Below are 27,532 nucleotides of genomic sequence, written 5' to 3'. Positions count from 1 at the left end.
TGCCTGCAGGCTTCATCACCCCTCATTTACATTGCAGGATGAGTGCACGCACATTTCAAACTTCTGTTCAAGCATTCCCAAAACGTCTTGAAGGGGAACAATCGAATTGACTGTCTTCATGGCCCAAGTAAAGCATGTTGCAGAGATTCCATTCAAATAAATGGGGAATCCCATATAAAATTGACTGAACGTTATGGATAAAGCAAGGAAGCAGCCAGTCAATACTGAGTAGATTGAAAACAGGTCACAATTGAAAGGTGCCTGACACTGGCTCTTTGACCTGGATCCAGCTCAGGCTCTGGGTGCAGCTCCATGGGCAGCACGATTCCCTCTTTGATACAGATGGCGGGTCCCAATCGAGAAGCTTCAGTGCACCATCTTGGCTGACTCTCTTGTGTAATGCTCAGGGACAGCTGTGCCAAATTCAAATTGAGACATTGAGATGGACAGGTGGGACAGAGGAAGAAGAGACCTTCCTCCCTGGTACTCTGCACTGATCCTCACCCAATCCCACTGAGTCAGAGCATCATTGCTGTTGAGGAGGGAATGCTGTCCATTCATTGACTGCTTTTGCAATTTTGGAGGTTGTGGATCGGACTGTAAGTTTGCAGAGTTGGTGGATTTGTTCTCAATTGTTTCATCACCATGCTAGAGAACATCATCAGTGAGCCTCTGGTGAAATGCTAGCATTCTGTCCTGCCTACTCTTTATCTGTCTTGGTCTGTTGTGGTGGGTGATATCACTTCCAGCTCCTTTTCTGAGAGGTTGGTTCACGGGGTCCCAATATACTCCGTATCTGAATATTTTACAGCTGCTCAGCCAGCTCCTGGAGAACATGTGACCCTCTAGTGTTAAATGTTTCTGAAACTTTGGCTTTGATGCTGAGGCAGAGAAATGTTGTCAGGGAAACTGAGGGCAGGACCAGTCGCTGGGTGATGTAATACCAGCTGAACAACATCAGGGCAAAAGATTCCTAACGCCTGAATGGCTTGCATCTATCCTTCAGAGACACCAGTCTGTGTGTCCTCATAGGTGGACAAATATTGGCAAAGATGTATATTGTCACTCTGAATGGCATTATACTTTAATAAATTATAGGTGATATAAAGGATAAGGAAAAGGGAAAGCAATGGTCTAGTGGTATTTTCCCGAGACTTTTAATCCAGAGACTCAGCTAATCATGGAATCCCTACAGTATGGAAACAGGCCATTTGGCCCAGCAAGTCCATCCAGCCTCATTCTCCTAACCTATTTACTCTTGACTAATGCACCTAACCTACACATCCCTGAACACTATGGGCAATTTAGCATGGCCAATTCACCTGACCTGCACATCTTTGGATTGTGGGAGGAAACCGGAGCACCCAGAGGAAGCCGACACAGACACAGGGAGAATGTGCAAACTCCACGCAGACAGTCACCTCAGACTGAAATCATACCCAGGTCCCTGGTGTGGTGAGGGAGCTGCGCTAACCACTGTGCCACCATGCTGCTCGGGTGAGCTGGGTTCAAATTCTGCCGTAGCAGATGGAGGAATTTGAATTCAATAAAGAATCTGGAATTAAGGGTCCAATTATAAAACTATTGTTGCTTGTGGGGAAAAACCCATCTGGTTCACTAATGTCACTTAAGGAAGGCAATCTGCCATCCTTACTTGATCTGGCCTACATGTGACTGTCCTATGTGGTTGACTCTTCATTGTTCTCTTTGGGCAATAAACGCTCGACTAACCAGAGACACCCACACCCCTTCAATGAATACACAAGTGGGAATTCTAGTCAGGGCTGGTGTGGTCTTGTTGTGGCAGTGAGTAGTGCCCCTGCTTCTGAACCAGAAGCTCTGGGTTCAAGACCCACTCCACATGTGGTTGGCCAAGGCAAGTGTGTTTGTAAAGCAGCCAAGCTGATTGTAACTTGTAAACCTTCCCAAAACACACCGATAGCTAAGAGTCGGAGTGCCATTGCTATCTATGACGCCAGGTGTGATGCAGGTAAGAGAACACATTGTTATATAACCCATAACCTTTCAGAGTTAGGGGAGGTGCAGTGGGCTGGATGCCTAGTGCGGATCCAATTGGTGTCATCAGCAGGGGGTTCAATCCCAGTTGGGGGGTGAATCCATCATTTCCCTCCCGAGGTGGAGGCTGCGGGCATTATGCGTTGAACTTGTTGCTATGTAGAGAACCCAAGAAGACGGAGTCAAAGTTGGTGGTGGTGGTCCCTTGTCTCATGATATCCTTTTCAACACCCACTTGTGTTTACTGCCAACAAGAATCATAGAGTCATGAAGCATGGAAACAGCTCCTTTGGCCCATCCCATCCATGCTGACTAGGTTTCCCTAAATAAACTAGCCCCATTTCTCTTTCCTATTCATGTGCCTGTCCAAATTTCTTTTAAATGGTGTAACTGTACCTGCATCAACTACTTCCTCTCGTTCATTCCACATATGAACCACCCTCTGTAAGAAAATGTTGTCCCTCAGGTCCCTTCTAACTTTTGCCCCCTCACCTTAAAACTATGCACTTCTAGTTTTGACCCCCCCTACCCTGGGGAAAAGACCTTTACTATTCACCTGATCTAGAGCACTGAGAGAAAATCTTTCTCCACCCAGGGGTAGACATTGTCATTACGAACTGGGCTATGCAGAAGGTGTCTGCCTCATATTCCGAAGATGCAAGGTGAAAATCCTACTACTGTTTCTAAACGATATTGTTCTTGTTTCAATCCCTTGCTGAAATCACATTTCCCATTTACCAAATGTGGATTTCCTGGCTGGCAGAGAAGTGGGTCTGGTGCCCACTGCCTGTGCCTCAATTTAGTGCCATCCATGGTAAGATGTGCAATCAGGTAGCTCCTACTTTGGTAATGCCATGGCAGCACACAGGAGGGCCCTGCATGTTGGCTTGCCTATTACTTTGTGTCCCACTGTGGCACTAATTCATGATGTTGCCACACAGGGCACAGTGCACGGGGACATTGACCAAACTCTGCTCCTTTCACCACTGGCTCACAGCGGCAGGGTGGCACAGAAGTAAAACCTAGGGCAAGAGGGCACAATGCCCTTTCATCCTTTAGACTCAGCCTTGAGCTCAGTCCAGACTGAAAGAGGTTTCCTATGAAGAACGAGGAATACAGGATCAATGCAGAAATCTGGTCACAACATAGTTCAAAGCAACACTTTGTTGAAGACTATCATATTCAGGGACAAGACTACAAGACAAATGGCAAGATTTTGTAGGCAGCTTTTAGAGATGGGTGTGGAAATAAGGTTGGGGTGAATAAAAAGCATTTTGTATGTGGCTGTACTTAACCTGGCCAACGCTAGGAGGCCAGAGTGAATATAATCTCTACTCTTCGATGCAAACATTGTCATGTTGTTTGGCAGAAAGATCCTGCAAAATGTACATTTTAGAAGGTTGTGAAGATGAAGTAAAACCTGACAGGATCCAATCTGGACCCCTAATGTGCTGAATCCACAGGAACAGAGCACTTTATTGATGCATCCATGGAGATACAAACCCAAGGAATAATCTCTGGGAAAGGAATAGTAATGCTCCTAGGACTTGGGCTTCAGTGAAAGGAGATAGACACACCACTAACATAGTATGCATCCGGAAGAAGATCATTAGCAAATCAGTATTGGACTCCAGATCCCCATGTTGCTGGATACAGTCCTCAGGCCGTTCCAGCTAGTGAGATCTGGGGGAAGACAAATAGGACAAGGGACAAGGAATTGGGTGGGAGTTGGGAAATCAATATCCAGCACTATAAAAGGGTTTAACATGGTATTGAAAAGGGCACTGCTGTGACCAGAGGTGGTTAGTTGGAAAGAGTGAACTATATGATATCTTTCAAGATGTTCTAAATCATGTCACAATTCATTAAGTAGGTTTGAATGTTAGATAATTTATGCATGCCATAATTCCAGACACAGCAAGTGCCTGCATCATCTCTTTAATGATGTTGGCTGAAGGATTAATGGACAAGATGGTCAAATCCCCTTGGTCTTCAAGTCATGCTCTGAGATTTTTTGCTCAATTTCCGAGAGATAATGAGGCCTTCATTTAACATTCCAGCTATAGAATGGCACCTTTGATTGGGCAGCACTCCCTCAATATATCACCAAAGGTTGGAGAGATTGTGTATCCAGGTCAGGGAGTTAACCCCATGACCTTATGGTTCAGAGACTGAGGTTGTTCACTGAGTTACCTCCGACACCTTAACACACAAAACAGCTTTAATTTCAGAGGCAATACTGCCAAATGTCTTTCAAGGCACTGCCCACTAAACCACAGAGCCCGACATTTGTAAGTTAATTCCCAGATTGTCCTAAGTTAACGGATCGTAGCTTGAAAAGCAGATGAGGAATTGGCCCCTGGTCTCCTGGAGGGAAGAGGCTCCATCTTGACTACTACCTGCTGGAAATAAGTGCCAGGACTTTAGTCTAAGATGGGATAGGTCCTGACCAGCATACTTTGACATCACCGATAAGAATATCTGCTCATCGAGTGACAGGTTTTGTGACCAGTGCCGCTGTTAATACATTTGCCTTTTTTCTTTCATGGAATGTGGGCATAACTGCCAAGATTTCTTCCCATCCCTAATTGCCCTTGAACTGGGAGTCTGGCTAGGCCATTTCAGAGGGAGTAGGAGAAAGTGAGAACTGCAGATGCTGGAGACCAGATCTGAAAAATGTGGTGCTGGAAAAACACAGCAGGCCAGGCAGCATCTGAGGAGCAGGAGAACTGACGTTTCGGGCATTCCTGAAGAAGGGCTTATGCCTGAAACGTCAATTCTCCTGCTCCTCGGATGTTGCCTGGCCTGCTGTGTTAGGCTATTTTAGGGGCCAGTTAAGAGCCAATCACATGTGGTTGGCCTGAAGTCATATATAGTCCAAATGGGGTGAAGACTAGAGATTCTTTTCCAGCTGGATTTGCATAACAATCACTGATCGCTACCATGATCACCATCACCGAGACTAACTTTATATTCCAGATTCGTTAACTGAATTCAAATTCCATTATTTACCATGGTGGGATTTGAACCTGTGTCCCCATAATCTTTACCTGGACCTCTAGTTCAGTGACATTACCGCCATACCACTATCTTCATCATTCAGTATCCAGCGCTATCAATTTCCAAACTAGGAATTATAGAGTTTCTTCCAGAATACTGTACACTGAAAGGACCCATGGATACTCACCGATGACTAAAGGAGTTAGAGGCAACATAATCATCAAAATGCCCTGAGAAATAAATAGTCCACAACAGTGAAGATGAGAACACTGAAATCATCAAGGATAATCAATGTACAAAGAAACTCCCTCACGCAATATTACATAAATATATCTCAAGGCAAAAGTACACAAAACCTGGTCCAAAGGGAAAATGCATATCTGATTACTCATCCACTGGATTCCAAGCAGGTTAAATATTGCTGCACTGAAGGTGGGCAATAATGGAGCCAAGGAACCAATTTTGATTCAAATTGGTGTTTTCATGAGCTTCCAGGGCCAACAGTAGATTGGTGACTTGGTCCAAAGTCAATAATAGTTCAACCTCTAAACCAAACGGCTCTTTGGCACACAGTCCAAGCTACTCATCGGGCCCATAGTAACATATACTCTCTAATTATTTCCTTTTCCCTGCAAGTTGAGTAAGCATTTACAGGAACATTCTTATCGATTGAGAAAATAAACAACCTCCGTTAGTGTTCTCGCCTCATTCAAGTGCTTGGCTCTGCTGTGGATGACCAGGGCATGTGTAAGAAATATTTTAGAGGCAGACAGTATGAAGTCCAAATTAGTTGGATGGTTAATTCTGGAACTGAAATTGATGCAGACCACCTCAGTGCCAGTCTTGGTTCTATAACCCAACCAAACACTACCCACCCACCAAGCAGTACATTATGTTGTTTTCTGTCTGCGCCAAGAGGAACCATTTGAAACATCTACTTTGTTATTCTTCCTCAAATCTTCTTAGGTCATTTACTTTCCTTGTCAACAGGAGATCTACTCTTGGCTCCCTGCCATTGGCATCCCATAATGAGCCATTGGAAAGTCCAGTTTTCCTTCTTTTCCTGAGGAGACATTGTCCTTGCCGGGTGTTCTCCATACCTCACCTTTCACTGTGTAAAGACTCAGCCCTGAAGAATGGCTCATGCCCGAAACGTCGATTCTCCTGCTCCTTGGATGCTGCCTGACCTGCTGCGCTTTTCCAGCAACACATTTTTAGTTCTGAGTCTCACTTGATCCCACCTGCCTTGGGTTACAACCTTGGGCTCTGATCTCCCACCAAGTATATCACTTAGCAACCGGATTAGCAGCAAGATTCCAATAGTGGAATGAGTGGCATACACTATCTCGTTGGTGAAGCTGTGGAGGACAATTAGTATTGGCTGAACCACCTTCCAGGTTTGGTCACTTCTGCAAGAGACAATTTTAATAAAGTTGAGCTTATCATTTGATCAGGGTGGAATCAATCTCAGACACCATTTGGAAACTCCCATATACTCACTTAAAAATTATTTTAATCCTCAAATGGCAATTGAGTTTAATTATTCGTGTTTGGAAGCACCTTAGAGCAACTGAAATGCTGTATCAAAGACAGCTGCTTCTGTCATGGTTAATGTGCATCTACAGTGGAGTTGATGTTGGTGTGGAGGCTTGACATTGACCTAAGGGTCGAAAGGTCAAGAGGGGTCCTGTGATCTCTTATTAGAGGAAATGATTTTGGGTTTAAGGAACACATTTGTTTAAAGTCTGTAAGAAGGTACGATAAGTTGGAAATTCCTGCTCAGAGTGGAGCTAAGGTTAAAGGCTCAACTCAAAGCCATATTCATAAAGGATGGTTTCGGATGTTTGCATTATACATGGTTCATATAAAGATATATAAATATGTGGATGGTTTATATAAGCTGTGTGTATGGGGTTTCTGTACACAGTGTAGTTGCAACATTAGTTGATTATTCTGTTTCATATCTAATTGCATATCAAGATATCAATAGTTCTGTTCTGTGTAGTGTTAACACCATCTGGATAATGGAGCACAGTGAGAGACTCCATTAAATCCAATAAGCAGATTATTGTAAGGTTACTTATTGTCAGCCCCTCAGGTTAGTGTGCTTTTGTAAGAACAGATAGAGAAAAGGTACAGTTCTCAGATCAGACGGCACAAGGGAATAACTGTTAACACTCAAGGCAGAAGGTTGCTTTGAAAAATAACATTCATTGGCAGGACACGAAACACGGGAAATCATAAAGTTGTACAGTTGCACAGCACAAAAACAGACCCTTCAATCCAACTCATCCATGCCGACCAGATATCCTAAATTAACCCAGTCCCATTTGTCAGCATTTGGCCTATGTCCCTCGAAACCCTTATTACTCATGTCCCCGTCCAGATGCCTTTTAAATGTTGTATTTGTACCAGCTTCAGAATAATGGAAGAAAATAGCAATTCTATAAGCATATGAATCCTTGAGGGGACCCAAAGGTTTTTCAGAGGCAACGCCACCCAGAGATTTGGGTGTAACAAGGCAACAACAACAGGGCAAATGCCACGTGCCTTTCCAATTGACTGATGTGAACTAATATTTACAGCTACACAACGATAACTTGAACCACTGTCAATTTACTCAACTGTGATTGACTACCAGGATAACACTGTCCACACAAGGTCTCAGACTTTGCTGTGAAGTATGATGTCTGGCTATCACCTGGCTCAGCTGATAAAGATCGGAACTTTGGCAAGGATATTGACATTATGATTGGTCTCTGTGGTGTATTCAGAGACAAAAAAGCTGCAGATGCTGGAATCCAAGGTAGGCAAGGAGGAGGCTGGAAGAATGTCAGGCAGCATCAGAACATGGAGAAGTCAACATTTTGTGTGTAATTCTTCTTCAGGACTTGGGGTGGGGGTGAGGAGAGCTGCAGATAAAGGAGGGAGGGGCAGGGTGGTGAAGCAGAGATAGGTGAACACAGGTAGAGGGTACAACCTGGATGGTTGTTGGGAGGGATGAACCTGGTTGGTAGCTGGAAGGAAAGGTTGGTCAGAGGAGTGAAAGGGAGGGGGAGGGCCTGGGAAGGGAATCAGGGGATGGGGAGGAAGATTACTTGAAATTGGAAAACTCAATATTGAGTCCTCCGGGCTGTAGACTGCCCAGGCGGAAGATGAGGTGTTGTTCCTCATCAGAGAGTCTAAACATATCTTCCCTACATGGGGGAGACCGGATGTATACTAAGGGAACGTTTCACCGAACATCTCAGCCAGGCCCACAGGGGCCGACTGGACTTCCCAGTCACTGCCCATTTCAATTCCCCTCCCCACTCCCTTTCCAACATGATCATCCTTGGCCTCCTCCATTGCCACAATGAGCCAAACCGCAAATTGGAGGAACAACACCTCATCTTCTGCTTGAGCGGCCTGCAGTCCAGAGGACTCAACATTGAGTTCTCCAATTTCAAATAACTTGCGTTATCATCCCTCGACTCCCTTCCCATCAACTCCCTTCTATTCCTCTCATCCACCCTTCCTTCCAGCTACCAACCGGATTCATCCCTCTCATTAACCAGCAGATCGTACCCTCCACCTGTGTTCACCTATCCTTACCTCACCATCCATCCCCTCCCCCTTTATCTGCAGCTTCCCTTACACTCACCCCCAGACTCTGTGGTGTATTTGGCTATTGCCTGGGAACCTGGGAATTCAAAACTACTCAGCAATTAAGCTTTAGTACAGACTTTATGTCATGTCGTGATTATCATGTTGACCAGAAGCTCCCTCCACCTGCCTCCAAATAGGGTGTCTCCAAATAAGTTGATTTTAAAAAAAACCCTAGTTTTCAAATGAAAACAGAAAATGTTGTAAAGTCTCAGCAGGTCTGGCAGCTTCAATGAAGACTGATGCTCGAGGTCAATGACCTTTTGTTGGAACTGTTCTGATAGAACGTTGACATTCTGAGGCAATTTGGCGTTTTCACGCTGCCTGCCCAGTTTGAGGGAATGTCCTGACTTAGTGCTGACAGCACCCTCTAAAAACCTCCAACACATGGTGGGAGTCACCAATCCCGGTTTTTAAATAGACACTGGGCAAAGTTGCTGAATTGGCATATTCTTTGCAGTCCCTCCCACCAGAGATTCCCAGAAATCAGGTCACTGCCAGGATCCAGAACTCCGCAAGACTTTATTTAAGTTCGAACATCTTTGTCACTTTGGCAATACCCATAACTGTCCTTTTGATTTTCCTTTGTGGCATCCACATTAGAAAGTAACAGTGAATAGAAAGCTATAATCTTGAGTGTTCTGAGGACATCCCTAAACCACTTTGGGTTGCAGTCCTGTGGTTGATGATGTAAACTAAGTCTCCACTCTTCAATTACAGTCTCATCTCTCCCTCGCAGCCACCAATAATGCATCAGAGAGTAAATATTTTGGTAAGACAGCCAAGGGAGTATTTCTTACCTGCTCTTTCTGCTTGAGTGGGTCTGAATGATGAACTGCACTGGTAGAGTAGGAAGACATGATTCTTAGCAGTAGATGTGGTGTTTTTGTATCATTTGGTGTATTAGAACGGTCAAGCTAATGTCTTTCAGGAGTAACAGTCGCCGCCATTTGATTTCTCCTGTATGGTGAGCACTCTAGGAGGTAAAAACAATGACTGCAGATGCTGGAAACCAGATTCTGGATCAGTGGTGCTGGAAGAGCACAGCAGTTCAGGCAGCATCCAAAGTGCAACGAAATCGACGTTTCGGGTGAAGGGCTTTTGCCCGAAACGTCAATTTTGCTGCACTTTGGATGCTGCCTGAACTGCTGTGCTCTTCCAACACCACTGATCCAGAATCTGATGAGCACTCTATTTCATCTTGGCTGCTATTCGCTGCTAATAGGAATCAGTCATGGTACAGCTGGTAGCCATCTTACTACTGAGTCAGATGTTTATGAGTTCAAGACACACTGAAGAAACTTAAAATGGAATTCAGCTAAACAATCCATTGGAGCAGTACTGAAGGAATGCTGCACTGTCAATGGGAGCAGTGCTGAAGGAACACTGCACTATCAGTGGGAGAAGTGCTGAAGGAATGCACTGTCAGTGGACATTCTGGCCAATGTTGTTGTGGTTCTGTTTGTGTCGTTTCGTGGCTAATGGGTGTTCATGGATGCGGATCGTTAGCTGTCTTCCTGTTTGTCCTATGTAGTGTTTTGTGCAGTCCTTGCATGGGATTTTGTACACTACATTGGCATGGCATTCATCCACAGATTCAATCAATAAGCACATCGACCTGGACCCAATATACCGACCACTGCAGCGGACAGCTGGAACTGATAACCGGAAGCGGCAGATACAAACCACTATAAATGCCGGAGGAAACATCACAGAAGTGTTTCACAGGAGGCTCCCAAGCACTGAGGATGTCACCTAGACAGGGGACGAAACGTCTGCAACACAAATTCCCAGCTCGGCGAACAGAACCACAACAATGAGCACCCGAGCTACAAATCTTCTCACAAATTCTGGCCAATATTTATCCCTCAGCCAACATTGTTAAAACAAATTTGGATAATTAAACACTGTTATTTGTGTGAGAGCTTGCTGAACACAGCTTAGTTGCAGCATTTTTGGCATTGCGCACATTTGAAGAGTAGTCACTGTTGTGAAGTGGTCTTATATTAGGTTAGATTGCTTACAGTGTGGAAACAGGCCCTTCGGCCCAACAAGTCCACACCGACCTGCCAGACCCATCCCCCTACATTTACCCCTTCACCTATCACTACGGGCAATTTAGCATGGCCAATTCACCTAACTTGCACATTTTTGGACTGTGGGAGGAAACCGGAGCACTCGGAGGGAACCCACGCAGACACGGGGAGAATGTGCAAACTCCACACAGAAAGTCACCTGAGGCAGGAATTGAACACGGGTCTCTGGCGCTGAGAGGCAGCAGTGCTAACCACTGTGCCACCGTGCTGCCCCTATTCTTTCTTTCTCAGGTACTGCCCCTTATTCAGAGAGCAAGTGGCCATGACACTGTCTGGACTTTCACTGCTGACCTCATTCCTGGGTGTATTCACACCGGCTCTGAGCCCCTTTCCTGGGGCTGCTGTGAGAACTGGAGAATTCATATGCATCTCGATCCTTCTCCCTCACCAAGGAGAAAGAAAGGGGGGAATGGGAGGGAAGGGTGAGCAGAGTGGAAGGATGAAATTAGGAAGAGAAACAGTTCTTGGAGGTCTGAGAGTTGTGCTCAGGACCTTCTCTGAGGTGAAGTGCCAGTGAGGGGAATTGACAGAGGGGGGGGGAAAGAAATGACCACACTGGGAAACTGGCCTTTAAAGAATACAGTGGTAGCAGCAATGTAAGGGAAACTATAGACCATTGTGCCCATGGAATGTGCTCTACCATTTCCACATCATTCACCTCAGGATCTCTTCCATGTGCTAACTCCATGCCATGAATGTCATTAATCTCCAGAAACCTACCCTCTGCCTCAACAATTGAAACTCTACAGATCTGGTGGGAGCGAGAACAGGAAATTTCAAAGATTCAAGGCCACCCCATCCAGTGTCTCCTCATCTCTCCAATTCTCCACAATGGAAATGAGGTTTCCTTGACTGATGAGGACATTGGTCTCGATCATAGACAGGGGCCGAAGGTAAGTGACAAACTCAGGGCCAAACACACTGCCCTCTCAGACTGAGCCAAGGGCGCGCTTGAATTCCGCTGCAACACATCGCAGAAGCCCTGTGTCGTTTGTTGCTGCGGGTTCGGTTCCCCAGTTGCTCCTCACAGAGACAGAAAGAAAATATAAAGCAGCCGACGGTAGGTGGAGCTCCGTCTTAGAGCAAACCCCCTTTCACACATTCAGTCAGCAACAACCAGACAGGGGCTGGGGCTAGGACCTCCCACCCCCCCCTCCCCAGCAGGGCAGGCACTGTCAGCACTAAGTGAAGAGCTATAAAGGGGGGAGTCCTTACAGACTCGGAACACTCCCCACACCGGCTTCAGCTGGGTAACTTTCTCATCCCATCCTCTGTCAGGAATTTAAAGGCAAGGTCCCAGGCAGGTGAGTTTCTGCTGGCAACCTTCAGAAACGCTTTTGATGAATTTGATCAGTCATTTCTTTTCTCTCTCCCTCACTACAGCAGGCGCCTAAAAAGTTATTTTTCGATGTTTGGAGTTAAATTCAATTCGTTTGAAAGAAATGTTGATTTCCAGAGTTAGTGATTTTTTTTAAATGAAATTTTACCCAGAAAATCTGTGGCAAGTGACATTGTTCATTTATCTGATATTTCATGATGACAACCTGCAAAAAATGATATTCACAGAAACCGTTCTTCAATTCCGAGGACCAGGGGGACAGGTACAAATATCATTTGAACCAAAATTAAAGCATTTATGAAAGGCATCTGAATAGGTGATTTTATTATTTAATCTCGTGTAACTGCCGATTTTAATCTTAAAGAGCAGTGAAAGCATCTTGCACAGATTTAAATATTCGAAATATATTCTTACATCTTCATATTCTGCTCCAACTCCGCTCAGCCGGAGCTGCAGTTATTGTTAAACTAACCCAGCTCTTCGGTCCACGGCGTTTCTTTTGACAGGTTGATCAGTGCAGATTAAAGAGGGATAGTCAAGTGCAAACTGGAGAATTCTAATATTGGATGAGGGATCTTGTGGAGCACAGTCTACTGGGAATACACAGAGCGTTGGAAATGGGAACAGATGTCAGTGCGGTGAGAGCGACTGGGGGGGGGGGGGGGGGACTGTCTCTTCAATGTGGAGTTAAATCGGAAAGTGAAATAAAGAGAGAAAGAGGATTTAGTGAGCTTAAAAGAACAGAATTTGGAAATTAGAAGAGCATGTGCCTTTTCCCTTTCCAAATCTCTGAAGTGTTCACTGTGTGGGATGAGACTGAACAGTTAAAAAATAATAATTTAAATCAATCTGTTCAGACATCCATTTGAGGCAAAAAATAACAGAAATCGCTGGAAAAACTCGGCAGATCTGGCAGTATCTGTGGAGAGAAATCAGAGTTAACGTTTCAGGTTGAGTGACACCTCCTCAGAACAGATTCTGAGGTTCATCAGTTCTGAGGAAGGGTCACTCAACGCGGAATGTTATCTCTGATTTCTCTCCACAGATGCTGCCAGATCTGCCGAGTTTTTCCAGCGATTTCTGTTTTTTTTTGCCTCTGGTTTACAATTCGCACTTCTCTGGACGTGGAACTTCCGGGTAAATTGTTTAAGATGTTCCCGTTCTGGGTCAGTGAGTGTTGCATCAACAGTTATCATGTTGTTTAAAGGATAATTAAGAGCCTTAATTTTCAGTGGTGAGTTTAATGAGTAGTTAATGTGCAAACCCAACAGGTTCTTGAAAGTAATAGATGGGTTTGTGGGGGTGGTGGGGAGGGGAGAATGCAGGGTGATATTTGGATGAAGCAGTCCGCAGGGAGATCTGCAATTTCTGGGGCATCCATGAAAATTTGCTGAGGGGTTTGTATGACACATCCAGCATCCAGAAACCCTTCATTATCAGCTCCAGATTGAATTATTTCAGCTGTACCCCCAAACCCATGCTGCCCGTATCTTATCCTGGACTAGGTGTTCTTCACATTTATCCTGTCCCTTGATGTTTTAATTTTTTTTAAAAAAATCACTCGTGGGTTAAGGCTATACCACTGTACCTCCCACAAACTTTTTGGACTAAGAGAAAATGCGATGAGACCACAGGAAGATCTATGAACTGCTCGAGAACAGAGTTTCTGCTTTGACTCCAGCACTGTGTGTTTAGCACTGATGGAGTGTTCAGGGCATTATTTGGGGAAGATCACATATACAGGAGTGGGAAGATTGTCAGGCGACCTGAGGGAACCCACTGCCTCAGGTTAAGTGCGAAGGGATGATCTTAGACCTGGTGGAAACAGGGAGTCAGTACATAGTAAATTGTCTCATTTATTCAGCTTGTCTTCTTTTGTTGTTCTTATTTCAGATTTGGTATTTTTAAACATTTGGCCTCAGCAGCCGGTAGATCATGAGGAAGTTGTTTGTTCTATCTGCCCTTTGCCCCAGATTTCTCCGTCAATGTTCTCCATCAGGCCACCTCGGAGATTTCTCCTTGTTGGTTGATTTCCTTCCTGCTCTCCTCCTAACTCCCTGTCTGCTGATGTTATACAAGATGCTCTCTGCTTAGGCAGTTTTAAGACAACTGCGATTACTTCCCCCACGTCACAGTAAATAAACCTCCTGGACATTGCTGTCCTGATTATCCAGCTCACTGCCTCACCAGTCAATCTAGAGGGTTTACCTAACAAAGAGACAGAAACCCTTCATTATCAGCTCCAGATTGAATTATTTCAGCTGTACCCCCAAACCCATGCTGCCTGTTCCTTGGATGCTGCCTAACCTGCTGTGCTTTAACCAGCAACACATTTTCTGCCTGTATCTTATCCTGGACTAGGTGTTCTTAACATTTACCCTGTCCTTTGATGTTTCAAACTTAATTTTTTTTAAAAAAATCACTTGTGGGTTAAGGGAATTGCTGGCTAGACCAACATTCATTGGCCAGAGGATAGTTAAGAGTCAACCACATTGCTCTGGGTCTGGAGTTACATGGAGACCAGACCAGGTAAGGATGGCAGTTTCTTTCCCTAAAAATGGCAATTGAATTATGGTCGTCATTAGACTCATAATTTCAGATTTTCTTTTGAATTGAGTTCAAATTTCACAAGCTGCCGTGGCGAGGTTTGAACCCAGGTCCATGGAACAAGATCTGGGTCTCTGGATTAATAGTCCAGCAATAATATCAGCAGCTCATCACCTCCCCAATGATGTAATATAGTCCTTTTGTCCTAAATCCCCTTGTGGGCACATGCTCCCCAATTTCTTGATCCTCTTCCAACTTTCCAACTCTCCTCATGTTTTTGGTCTGTGTTGGATCTTCCTCAGCAAGGCAGCACTGGCAGCAGGACCTCCAGCCTTCTTCATCTCATGATCACAGATTGTACATCCCATGATAGCTGCACATCCTTCTGCCTACTCCTTATCTCCTTGATTTAACTTCTCATCAGCCTTCCCAATATTTTGTCCTTGACTTCACCAGTGTTTGTCCTTCACCATTCAGTGTTGTTCTTCAGGTTGCGAATCATAGAACATAGAACTGTACAGAACATTACAGGCCCTTCGGCCCTCGATGTTGTGTCGACTTTTTATCTTATTCTGAGATCAAAGCAACCTACATTCCCTTCATTTTACTATCACCCATGTGCCTATCTTAGAATCACTTAAATGTTCTTAATCTATCTGAATCTACTACCACCGCTGGCAGTGCATTTCACACACCCAGCACTCTCTGTGTAAAGAACCTGCCTCTGACGCCTCCCCTAAACCTTCCTCCAATCACCTGATACCCCCTTGTGATAGCCATTTCCGCCATGGGAAAAAGTCTCTGGCTATCCACTCTATCTATGCCTCTCAAGATTTTGTACACCTCTATCAAGTCACATCTCATCCTTCTTCACTTCACTGATGGAATCCCTAGCTTCCTCAACCTCTCTTCATAAGACATGCCCTCTAGTCCAGGCAGCATCCTGATAAATCTCCTCTGCATCTTCTCGAAAGCTTCCATCTCCTTCCTATATTGAAGTGACCAGAACTGAACATAACATTCCAAGTATGGTCCATCCAGGGCTCTATAGAGCTGCATCATTACCTTGCGGTTCTTAAGCTCAACCCCCTGCTAATGAAAGCTAACGCACCATGCACCTTCTTAACAACCCTATCAGTTTGGAATCCTATCAGCTCGGATGGCAACTTTGAGCAATCTATGGATAATGTCCCCAAGATCCCTCTGTTCCTCCACACAACCAAGAATCCTGCCTTTAACCCTATATTCTGTATGCAAATTTGACCTTCCAAAATGAATGACTTCACGCTTTTTCAGGTTGAACTCCATCTGCCACTTCTCAGCCCAGCTCTGCATCCTGTCAATGTCCCCATTGCAACCTACAACAGCCCTCCATGCTATCCATAACTCCACCAATCTTGGTAACATCGTCAAACTTACGAACCCACTCTATCACTTCCCCATCCAAGTCATTTATAAAAATCACTAAGAGCAGAGCTCCCAGGACAGATGCCTGCATAAGACTATGGATCACTGAACTCCAGACTGAATATTTTCCATCTACTACCAGCCTCTGTCTTCTATGGGCTGGCCAATTCTGTATCCAGACAGCCAAATGACCCTGTATCCCATACCTCCTTACTCTCTACCATGGGGAACTTTATCAAATGCCTTGCTAAAATCCATATGCACCATATTCACTACTCTATCTTCATCAATGTGTTTTGTCACATCCTCAAAGAATTCAGTAAGATTTGTGAGGTATGACCTGCCCCTCACAAAGCCATGCTGACTATCTCTAATCGAACAATGACTTTCCAAGTAATCATAAATCCTGTCTCTCAGAATCCTCTCCAAAATAATTTGCCGACCACAGATGTAAGACTGACTGGTCTATAATTCTCAGGGCACAAGGAATAATATTTGCCATGCTCCAATCATCTGCCACTACTCCAGTGGACAGGGAGGATGCAAAGATCATTGTCAAAGGTGCAGCAATCTCTTTTCTCATTTCCTGTAGTACCTTGGGTATATCCTGTCTGGCCCAGGGGATTTATCTATCGTTAAGTTTTTTTAAAAAATCAGCACATTCTTCTTCTTAACATCAACCTGTTTGAGCATATTAGCCTACTTCACACTGTTCTCACAAATGTCAAGTTCCCTCTCAGTAGTGAATACTAAAGAGAAGTATTCATTAAGGACCTCCCCTACCTCCTCTGACTCCAGGTACTATCCCTGATCGGCCTTACCCTCACTCTGGCCATCTGTTGTTCCTCATATATGTGTAGAATGACTTGGGGTTTTCCTTAATCATACCTGCAAAAGGTTTTTCATGCCCCTTTGAGTTCTTCTAAGTCCATTCTTCAGGTCTTTCCTGGCTACCTTGTAACCCTCTAGCGCCCTGTCTGATCCTTGCCTCCTGAACCTTAAGTAAGCTTCCTTCTTCCTCTTGACTAGATGTTCCACATCCCTTGTCACCCAAGGTTCCTTCACCCTACCATCCCTTCCTTGCCTCGGTGGGACAAACCTGTCCAGCACTATCAGCAGGTGCTTCCTTCACATTTCTGTTGTGCATTTCCCTGAGAACATCTGTTCCCAATTTAGACATCCCAGTTCCTGCCTAATAGCTTTGCACTTCCCCTTCCCCCAATTAAATACTTTCTCACACTATCTGCTCCTATCGTTCTCCATGACTACAGTAAAGGTTTGGAAGTGGTGATCATTACCGTCGACATGCTCTCCCACTGAGAGATCTAACACCAGTCATAGTTCAGTGCCAAGTACCAAATCCAATATGGCTTCCCCTCCAGTCGGCCTATTTACATATTGAGTCAGGAATCCTTCCTGGACACACCTGACAAAATATGCTCTATTCAAACTATTTGCATTGAGGAGGTTCCAATCAATATTAGGGAAATTGACGTCACCCATGACAACAATCCTGTTACTTCTGCACCTTTCTAAAATATGCCTCCCAATCTGCTCCTCTGTGTCTCCATTACTATTGGGGGGTCTGTAGAAAACTCCCAATAAAATGACTGCGCCTTTCCCCTTTCTGACTTTTACCCATATTGACTCTGTCGACAAACCCTCCTCAATGATCTCCCTTTCTGCAGCTGTGATACTGACCCTGATTAACAATGCCACCGCCCCCCCCCCATCTCTTTTACCTCCCTCCCTATTCCTTTTGAAACATCTCAATCCTGGAACATCCAACAACCACTCCTGCCCCTGCGATATCCAAGTCTCTGTAATGGCCACAACATCACAGTTCCAAGTACTGATCCAAGTTCATCACCCTTATTCCTGATACTTCTAGCATTAAAATAGACACACTTCAACCCATCACACTGACTGCAACTTTGCCCTATCAACTGTCTATCCATCCTCACAGACTCTCTGCATACTGTATCTGGCTGTACATTAGCTACTCCATCATCTGATCCATAGCTCCGGTTCCCAGCACTCCCACCAAACTAGTTTAAACCCCCCTGAAGAGCACGAGCCAACCTTCCACCCAGGATATTGCTGCCCATCCAATTCAGGTGCAACCCGTCCTTCTTGTACAGGTCCCACCTTCCTCAGACAGTACCCCAATGATCCACATATAAGTACCATCTCTAAATGACGCAAGGAGCGGGCATGTACAGAGGTTAATGTTGATGTCATTCATTAGTGACAGAAGGAGTTGTATTGTTAAGGGGTTAACTCAGGCCTGATAGGTTTCTATTTGGGGATTGACCCAGGCCCATTATTTATGAAGCGCCCTTGCTCACGCCTCTGTCTCTCACAGACTGAGGAGCAGGAATGGCTGCATCCTTCTAGCTGTGGCACCACAATGCATGTGTGCACCAATCTCACTCTAATACACACACACACACACACCAGCCTCCACTTGGCCTTCACAGACGGCTCCTGGAGTGAGGATGGGGCATATGCCTTTACCCTACACAATTTGGGTAACAATCCCCCCCACCATTGAGAGGTCTTGGAGAGGGGTGCCCGTCATTTCAAAATCTGATGGTATGGAGCACAGGTGAAGCAGTCTGTGCATGTACTGGTGCTGGCATAACTGCCCGTGGCACATCACATGGTCAGCAACACATGCTTGGCTGCGTCCTGAAACTTATCGCAGCCATCCCCCTCATCTGCCACCATTTTGTCAAGCTCCTATGGAGTGCTATGTTCCATGTTCCTACGCTAAGGCTGCTACATGAACAAAAAGCACGCCATTGTCATTGTTTAGTCCTTCCATTTTCTTATGTGGTTCTCTCTTACTCAATCTGCCCGGTGAACTGAAATGAACAGCTTCGCACTCTCTCACTCTGTGGAGCTTGTCGATCTCGAGATTGATAATCAGTATAACTCTGGTTAATGGTTAATCCCTGGGCCTCAAAATCTGTCATGTCAACAGTTGAAAAGAAACGCAAACCCAATTTAATAGTTGGTGGTCTAAGTAGGATGAAACACTCCTACAGAGCTGAAGTTAAACTATGAAATGTAAAAGATTAGAGATGAGATAGTGATAGAGAAATCTCAGTGAAAGGGATGTGGCGAGTTCTCCCACACAATAGTTCTCAACGTGAAGCCCAAAAAAAAGTTCCATAGAGGAATTGTAAAAAAATATTTTTCGTCAATCTGTTTGGATGGGTTATGACACAGCTGTGGAGCTAGTGGGGCTTGAGTCCATTGCTAGGGCCATGCGTACTACTGTAGAATGGGTTGGGAAATTGGGATATTGAAGGGTCAGAGGAGTGAGCAAGAGCAGGAACAGGGGATTAGATGCTTGTCAATGTGAAGTAATCCAATAGCAGAGATTTTCTCAGGCTGTACTATCCTATGAAGGAGCTAGATTAGCAACGGAGGAAGAGTCAGAAGGCATTCTGAAAAGGGTCACTGGACCCAAAACGGTAACTCTGATTTCTCTCCACAGATGCTGCCAGACCAGTTGAGATTTGCAAGTAATTTCTGTTTCTGTCTCAGATTTCCAGCCTCCGCAGTTCTTTTTGTTTTTTTGAGGAAAGTGAGAGCCAGGTCTCAGCTTCATAATGAATGGCACTGGGTTACAGGGAGAGGGCAGGAGAATGGGGTTGGGGCACTGGGTTACGGGGAGAGGGCAAGTGAATGGGGTTGGGGCACTGGGTTACAGGGAGAGGGCAGAAGAATGGGGTTGGGGCACTGGGTTACAGGGAGAGGGCAGGAGAATGGGGTTGGGGCACTGGGTTACAGGGAGAGGGCAGGAGAATGGGGTTGGGGCACTGGGTTACAGGGAGAGGGCAGGAGAATGGGGTTGGGGCACTGGGTTACAGGGAGAGGGCAGGAGAATGGGGTTGGGAAATGTATCCGCTGTGATCGATTAGTGAAGCAGACTGGATGGGCTGAATGGCCTAATTGGACCGCTGTAACTTGTTATGATGGTTGTGGAAGAGAAGGAGACCAGACAGAAGACTGTTAACTGAGAGCACACTATAACAAGTCTTCAAAAACCATAGCTTGCAAGCCAGACATAGTGATGTGGGCATCATGCCATAGGTACTGGTTGACCTCACTGGAAATGGGGAGTTTAGCTCTTTGGCACAATTTGTTGGTGCATTGCACATAAGTCTTGTGGTGCTTTGGGAACCATCAGTATGCAGTGTCAACTCGGTCTAGACACCAGCAGGCATCAGGCTGGACTTTGTACGCGGCTTTGTGGAGTGAGATTTGAAACGCCAAAGCTTACAACTCTGAGGTGAACTGAGCCAAGGCTGATTCCAGGAAGATGGTGCAAAGTGGGACAAAGGTTTTAGGCAGGGGTAGGAGCCCAGATAGGCATTATAGGCTGGAATTCTGTTTCAATACATCAATTAATAACAGAGTTGACTACATTGGGTGGATGCTTCTTTGTGAGCAGCGTGTGTCCATCTTGCCAGCGGTGTTGTCTCCACACTCTCCAGCGACTAGACAACATAGGAGGTGAAATGTTCGATATAAAGGGACGGGCTCTCTTACATGGCACACCCACCTGAGGGAGCATTGAAATCCCCAGGCACATTGTTGCCCTCCTCAGGCCTTTGTGCCCCCTGTACCAATCGTAAGGTGGTGGTTTTGGCACTGGTCTCCTCCTCTGTCAAAAGTATAACTAACCATCCCATTTCCCAACATCGTTCGGAACTGAAGAAGAATCACACTGGGCTTGAAGCATTCCTTCTTTTCACAGGTGACTGACAGACCTGTGTTTTTCCAATATTTTCGGTTTTAATTTCAGATTTCTAGCATCCGCAGTCGTTAGCTTTCATTGTTGTATGATTTGGAGATGCCGGGGTGGAGAAAGTTAAAAATCACACAACACTAGGTTACAGACCAACAGGTTTATTTGGAAGCACTAGCTTTTGCAGCACTGTTCCTTCATCAGTGATTGTGGTACAACCATCTGATGAAGGAGCGGCGCTCCGAAAGTTCGTGCTTCCAATTAAACCTGGTGTTGTGTGATTTTTAACTTTGTTGTATGATGTTAAGCATATTGAGGAACAAATGTTGAAACTTGTTTGGATTTTAGAACCAAAGGAATCGTAAGATGAATGAAAGATCAAGATGTGTAATTCACCACCTACCATCCTGCTAGACTCTAATGGGATGTTTGACTCATTCCAACAACTAGTCTGTGAACAACACAAGTGAGAGATAATAGAAAACATGGGGAGCTGGAGATCTCAGGCATGTTACACTTCTTTTCTGTTGTGTACAGATGAAACATTAACAGCAGTTCTTTTTAATTAAAGATCTAAGTAGGTGATAATTCTTTACATAAAAAGACGGCTGCTTTAGTTGAATTCTTTTCATTTTTAATTTTCACTTGGCTAACTATAAAGTGCTACACACAATGCTCCTCTCAAAGTGTTTAACTGTACCACCGTCTGACAGGATTGAGTTTGTTATGGTTCCATGCCAGACAGAAATTATGGTTTTAAATGCTATTTGTAAAAATAACACTTACCCGTGAAGTACATTCTGATCCGACTGACCAGTCTGGCCCTGGGCTGGTCAGGGTCTCAATGCTTGGGTTCCTAAATTTCAAAGAAATTGTCTTCTAACAGCAGTAGAGAGGATACTAGACTGAGGAGTTCTGTGTTTCAGTTTTATCTGCCTCCTATTTCTCAGGTGGGGAAGAGATTCTTTGTTAAGCCCTGTTTGAATCTGAGGAACGTTCGGGTAGAGTTCCAAATTTACAATCCCAGGACAGGCTGGCGTGCGTTAATGTTGTGGTATAAAGGGTTAATTAGACCAACACTTTGATGATAGCTCCTGAGCATTTGCTTAAGAACATACATGTCGCACGTTGTACACTGAATGATTGGACAAATCGTTGGACAGACTTTGTTACCAAAAATAAATCCATCAACCTGTCCAGACAATCCTCCAAATAGATGGGACCTGAAGCAAGGCTTTCTGTCTCAGAGTTACAGGCCACCATGATTGTGTGATGGCACCCCTTAATGTCCTTTTTACGATTTTAAATTAAACAAATCAAAGCTAAATAGGATACATAGCTCGTACAGAGCACAGTAACAAGTATCAAAATGCCGAAAGAAGCTTACAGATTTAAATTAATTTTTTTGTGGGACAAAAATTTTTTAGTGGGCGGCACGGTGGCACAGCAGTTAGCACTGCTGCCTCACAGCACCAGAGACCTGGGTTCAATTCCCGCCTCGGGCGACTGACTGTGTGGAGCTTGCACGTTCTCCCCGTGTCTGCGTGGGTTTCCTCCGGGTGCTCCGGTTTCCTCCCACAGTCCAAAGATGTGCGGGTCAGGTGAATTGGCCATGCTAAATTGCCCGTAGTGTTAGGTAAGGGGTAAATGTAGGGGTGTGGGTGGGTTGCGCTTCGGCGGGTCAGTGTGGACTTGATGGGCCGAAGGGCCTGTTTCCACACTGTAAGTAATCTAATCTAATCTAAAAGATGTACCCCATACCCTGCAATGCCCCATTCATGGGAGGCTTGGACATACATGTGGGGCGTGGCATGCTCCCTCTCGAAGGACACATGGGCATGAATATAACCAGAGCAGGCAGTGGGTATAATAGGCTTCTCCTGGTCTTGTTATTGGCCACTCTGGCAAGACCTCAGGAGCAGTTTCCCTATAGCTCTCTCCTTCTCTATGTCACACTGTCCAAAGATCTGGAGTCCAAGTGCTATTTAACAATAGCTCTTTTAAAAACCAAGCAAGAGTTTGAAGGCTGTATAAATATAACTCAGAGACTCCTCGAGGCTGAGATAATTACAGGCAGTCTGTAAACCCACTTAACCACAGATGGTAGAAGGCCACAGGCTCTGAGGTGGAAGGCCCACCATCTACCCAGGCCTCCAGAAGATAGTTTTAGATCAACCTGTTTAGACATAGAGTCCCTACAACATGTAAATGGACCATTTAGCTCATCTAGTCCATACCACAACTCTGAAGAGAAGCCTACCCAATCCCTTTAACCCTGCAATTCCCAAGTCTAACCCACCTGGTCTATAGACCTCTGGACACTTGGGCAATTTAGCATGGCCAATCTGCCTGACCTGCACATCTTTGGGTTGTGGGAGGAAACTGCAGCACCCAACGGAAACCCACGCAGACACGGGGAGAATGTGCATCAAACCTGGAGCTGTGAGGCAGCAGTGCTAACCACTGAGCCACTGTGCTATGCACGAAAAATCTTCAGGGACTTGAACACAGATTTTCTGATCCAGAGGTAGACACTACAACAGTCCCCTGGATTCCTGGGCTGAGTCTAAGTGGAGACCTAATTAATTAGCCATGGGAGAGAACGAATGACGATTGAATCTTAATGAGATGAGGCTCTTACCTGACACAAGATGTGTCTTATTGCATGAAAGTAATCGGTTACACTGACGGCGTGGCAATAATTACAAAGACTAACCAGAGTCAGAGATGGCACATCTGTCTCCATGGAGACCTCATGCTCGGCTCTGCTGCACAAAGAGATTTGACAATATACGTTTGGGAAGACCTTAATGCAGCTTCAACATTAATGCCTCCAGAGCCAACAATGCAAACATACAAATTAGGTCCAGGAGTAGGCCATTCAACCCCTTGAGTCTGTTCTGCCAGTCAATATGTTCATGGCTGATCTGAAACACCACTTGCTGTCTGCCCCCCAGTAGCCATTGACTCTTCATCAATCTGTCTACCTTTGCTGTGGAAACATTTAATGACCCTCAGCTCCACAGTTGTCTGAGGAAAAAGAATTCCAGAAACTCTCAGTCCTCTGAGAGAAATTAATTCGTTTTATTTCTGCTGTAAATGAGGAGCCCCTCATTTTTAAATGGTGTCCTCTAGTTCTAGGTCCACCCAGCAAGGGGAAACAATATTTTCAGCGTTAAGAAGCAATGTCAGATCACGTGGGCACTGATGGTGAAGCTCAGCTTGGCCATGCATTGGTGTAAAGTTTATAGGCAATAACCATTAGCAGTTGCCTTGTCTTTAGCCCAGCCTTCTGGAGAGAGCTTTGGGGGACATTTAGAAAGAGAGCAAGAAAGAAATTGACAAAATGCAAGCAGAGGGATGTGATTGGCATGTGAATGGGAGAGGAGAAAGTGAGGTCTGCAGATGCTGGAGATCAGAGCTGAAAATGTGTTGCTGGAAAAGTGCAGCAGGTCAGGCAGCATCCAAGGAACAGGAAATTTGACGTTTCGGGCATGAGCCCTTTATCAGGAATTGTGAATGGGAGAGCCAAGGAAGGGTAGGGAAAACAAGAAATGATAGTTATCAGAGCAGGTGTTTGTGAGGTTGGATGAAGAAAACTTGGAGGGAAAGGGAGTGGGAGGTGGAGTGAGGTGAAAAGAGTGCAGGAGCTAGAAAGAGATTGAAAGAGGTTAGAGGAATATGGGCTGAACGTGTGTTGCTGGAAAAGCGCAGCAGGTCAGGCAGCATCCAAGGAGCAGGAGAGTCGATGTTTCGGGCATGAGCCCTTCTTCAGGAATGCCTGAAACGTTGACTCTCCTGTTCCTTGGATGCTGCCTGACCTGCTGCGCTTTTCCAGCAACACATTTTCAGCTCTGATTTCCAGCATCTGCAGTCCTCACTTTCTCCTCTAGGAATATGGGCCAAACATAAGCAAATGGGACAAGTTCAGTTTGGGAAGCCTGGTCGAGTTGGGCCGAAGGGTCTGTATGACTCTGAGTGAAAGACTTAATCAGAAGTTTAGAAAAAAATTGACATGAAACTTAAAAATGTCAGGATCTAGAGATGAGCTAATCTGCATATTTTGAGTGGTGTGTCTGTTACAACTGTGGTATGTACCATGTTCTTCTCTGGGTTTTGAACTTTGAAATGTTGGCCACCCATGGATTCCCTTGTGGTATAAAGCTGTGAGACTGTGGATCATGAAACCGCACTTTGTTGTAATCTCAGGAAAAGCCTGCTGCTTTGTGACACTTGTTTCTTTATGTGATGCTGTTTTTTTTGTCCAGGGTTTTCTTTGACCCGCTACCTCAATTACCACTCTGAGCAGCCCACACATAAATGGCAAAGCCCTGAACTCGTGCCATTGCAAATCCTGAAGGTAATCTCAACAAAGGGAGTTTTAAATTGAAAAATAACCAAATCCACAAGACAGGAAGTCATTTGGAAGAGACTGAAACCATTTGCCTTTTCAATGAAAGGCTAAGGAAAGTGCTTTGTGTATTTCAATGAGACAGGACCCTGATTCCAATGCGAGAGGCAAAAAGCATTTTAACACTAACCAGGAGACAACAAAGAGCTAAAATCTGCTTCAATTCTGTTTTCAGGCTGAACATTATTATCAGTTCCTGTACTAACTCTGTCACCATTGGCACTTGATAACGCAAGTCAGTGACTCACACCTAGAACACGGGAAGATTACAGAGAAGTAAGTCCATCTTTTCTTTTGAATTATATTTACTCTAAAAGCTGGTATCTTCTTTGTGTGAAGGTTTACTTGGCGTTAACCATTTTTTTTCACGATTTCTCTACTCCCCCTCCTCCTGAGACCATCTGCTGACAATCCTCAGCCAATGACAGGCTGTTCCATCCATGAGGGGGCTGAGTGTCCTTAGAATTTTCATTGGGCTTCTACCTAGCATTTCCGCAGAGGAAAGAGCCCAAAACATCCCCTAGTCCAACTTAGCAAATGTCTCCGCCTGACCTCTGGATACTCTGCTCTTTTCCCTGTTAAGACCTTCAGGATGGAACAGTGAAGAATAGGAGAATGTTTTGGAGCGTACTGCTGCGATTTCACAGTCAGAGAAGGGTGTGAATTACAAAGCTGGTGATTTTTTCCCAAACCTAACCATTCGCTGTGCAAAACAAAACCCTTCCCTCATGACGCCATTGTTTATTTTGCCATTCGTCTGAAATCCATTTTCCATATTTCTAACCAACTGCGAATTGGAACTGCTTTGCTTTATCGTTTCGGTTTAGAGTCCTCAACATTTTGAACACCTCGATTAAACCCTCATTTTAACTTGCTCGCCTTTAATGAGAACAGCCTTGGCTTTTCCAATCTGACCTCAAACTTAATTTTCTTACCTCTCAGCTCAGTCACCGAGATGTCAATACCCTGTTTTTCCTGCAGCATAAATTCGTGCTCCCTCCAAAATCTGAGATTCTTACACCCGTCCTGATGAGTGTGAGATGAAAAGCTATGACAAGCCTATCTCTCTTTTTAATCCTTTCCAGACAAATAGTTGATGAGTAAAGTTGATGTTCCATTCCCAAGATGTTCAGCCACTCTCCCCTCCTGCTCCAAAGACATCCAACACATGTTAACAGAGAAATTATTGTCTCTGTCACCGAGATAAATTTTCAGAAATATCAAATTGAGTAAGACCAAATGCAAACAGATGGTTCCGTATCTTGCCAATAGAGGAAGATTCAAACAGTAACCAAATTCAGTTTGATACATTCTTTGTCCTTGAATAAGTTCACAAATACAATTCAGCCAGTTTAACTATCGGTTACAACACATTCTCTTTGATGGAAAGAAGAGGAAAATTTCAAGAGTTAACACCTCCAACTAACCCCTGCATCCTTTACAAAGACCACTTTATGTCTCCTTCTCCTTCCATATTCTGAAATGACACAAAGTAAAAACTAACAGAATTCTTTGTGATTGCACAGGGACAATCAAGAGTTTTGTATTTTACACAAAAATACCAAATTAATATTGACAACCGTTGTCAGTTTGGGAAGCAGGTGACCACAGAAGGGAGGTCTGACCTGCTTTTAATCTCAGGCTTGGTTTGGCGCAGTCCCATTAATATTGATCCAGCCATCTGCCGTATTTAACCAGTGCCCTTGACGTGGGCACTATCACTCTTTATTCACACTGTACACAATGGCATATCAACTTCTTAACCAAAGGCTGTCACAGTCCCTTAGTGAGGAGGGAGGGAGACCTGTCAGAGCAAAGGTAGGGTGGCAGTGTGCAAGTGTGAGCATGGGATTCAGTCCTTGGAATCCAGTTACAATGGCGGCCATTTCTTCCTTGAAGCTCACAATCTGAAATTTCCAGAATGTGACCCCATGTCCTGACCTCCCACTTTGGGAAGCTCGGCTATTTGCATTAGTACTGTCTAGTACAGACGGATGTTTCTCACTCTCTGTCTCTATCTGAGCTTTTAAATGTGCTCTGCTTACATCTAGCCTGTATCCTCAGTTACATCACTGTCTGATTTACGTTAACCCCAGCCTCCATAATGGTTTCAGATATTTTATTCCCTTCATGGAGCAGTGACAAGAGACCCAGTATCCTGTAGCCAACAAGCTCTGTGCAAGGTATAAGGATTTACACAAGAGCCGTGGACGGGTGTGACTATTTAGTATGATCACAGTTGACCTTCTGCCTAATCTTGTGCAGACTCACTGTGCCTCTGATCCCCCACAGTCTTTTGCCACTTCTGA

The 27,532-nt window shown here is 44.8% G+C and overlaps 1 protein-coding gene across 2 annotated transcripts in view; it reads left to right on the top strand.

The window, feature by feature from the left end:
- Nucleotides 1-11,991: 11,991 nt before the first annotated feature.
- Nucleotides 11,992-27,532, top strand: part of alpl (alkaline phosphatase, biomineralization associated) — a 126,138-nt gene continuing 110,597 nt past the window's right edge. For both annotated transcript variants that reach the window (XM_060852345.1, XM_060852344.1), the window contains exons 1-2: nt 11,992-12,061; nt 25,399-25,499. The gene's annotated coding sequence lies outside the window, so the exon portion shown is untranslated. The remainder of the gene's footprint in view (nt 12,062-25,398; nt 25,500-27,532) is intronic.

The sequence above is a fragment of the Hemiscyllium ocellatum genome, chromosome 37 (genome assembly GCF_020745735.1).
Source record: "Hemiscyllium ocellatum isolate sHemOce1 chromosome 37, sHemOce1.pat.X.cur, whole genome shotgun sequence".
NCBI lineage: Eukaryota > Metazoa > Chordata > Chondrichthyes > Orectolobiformes > Hemiscylliidae > Hemiscyllium > Hemiscyllium ocellatum.
This window is presented reverse-complemented; position numbering and strand designations above follow the sequence as displayed.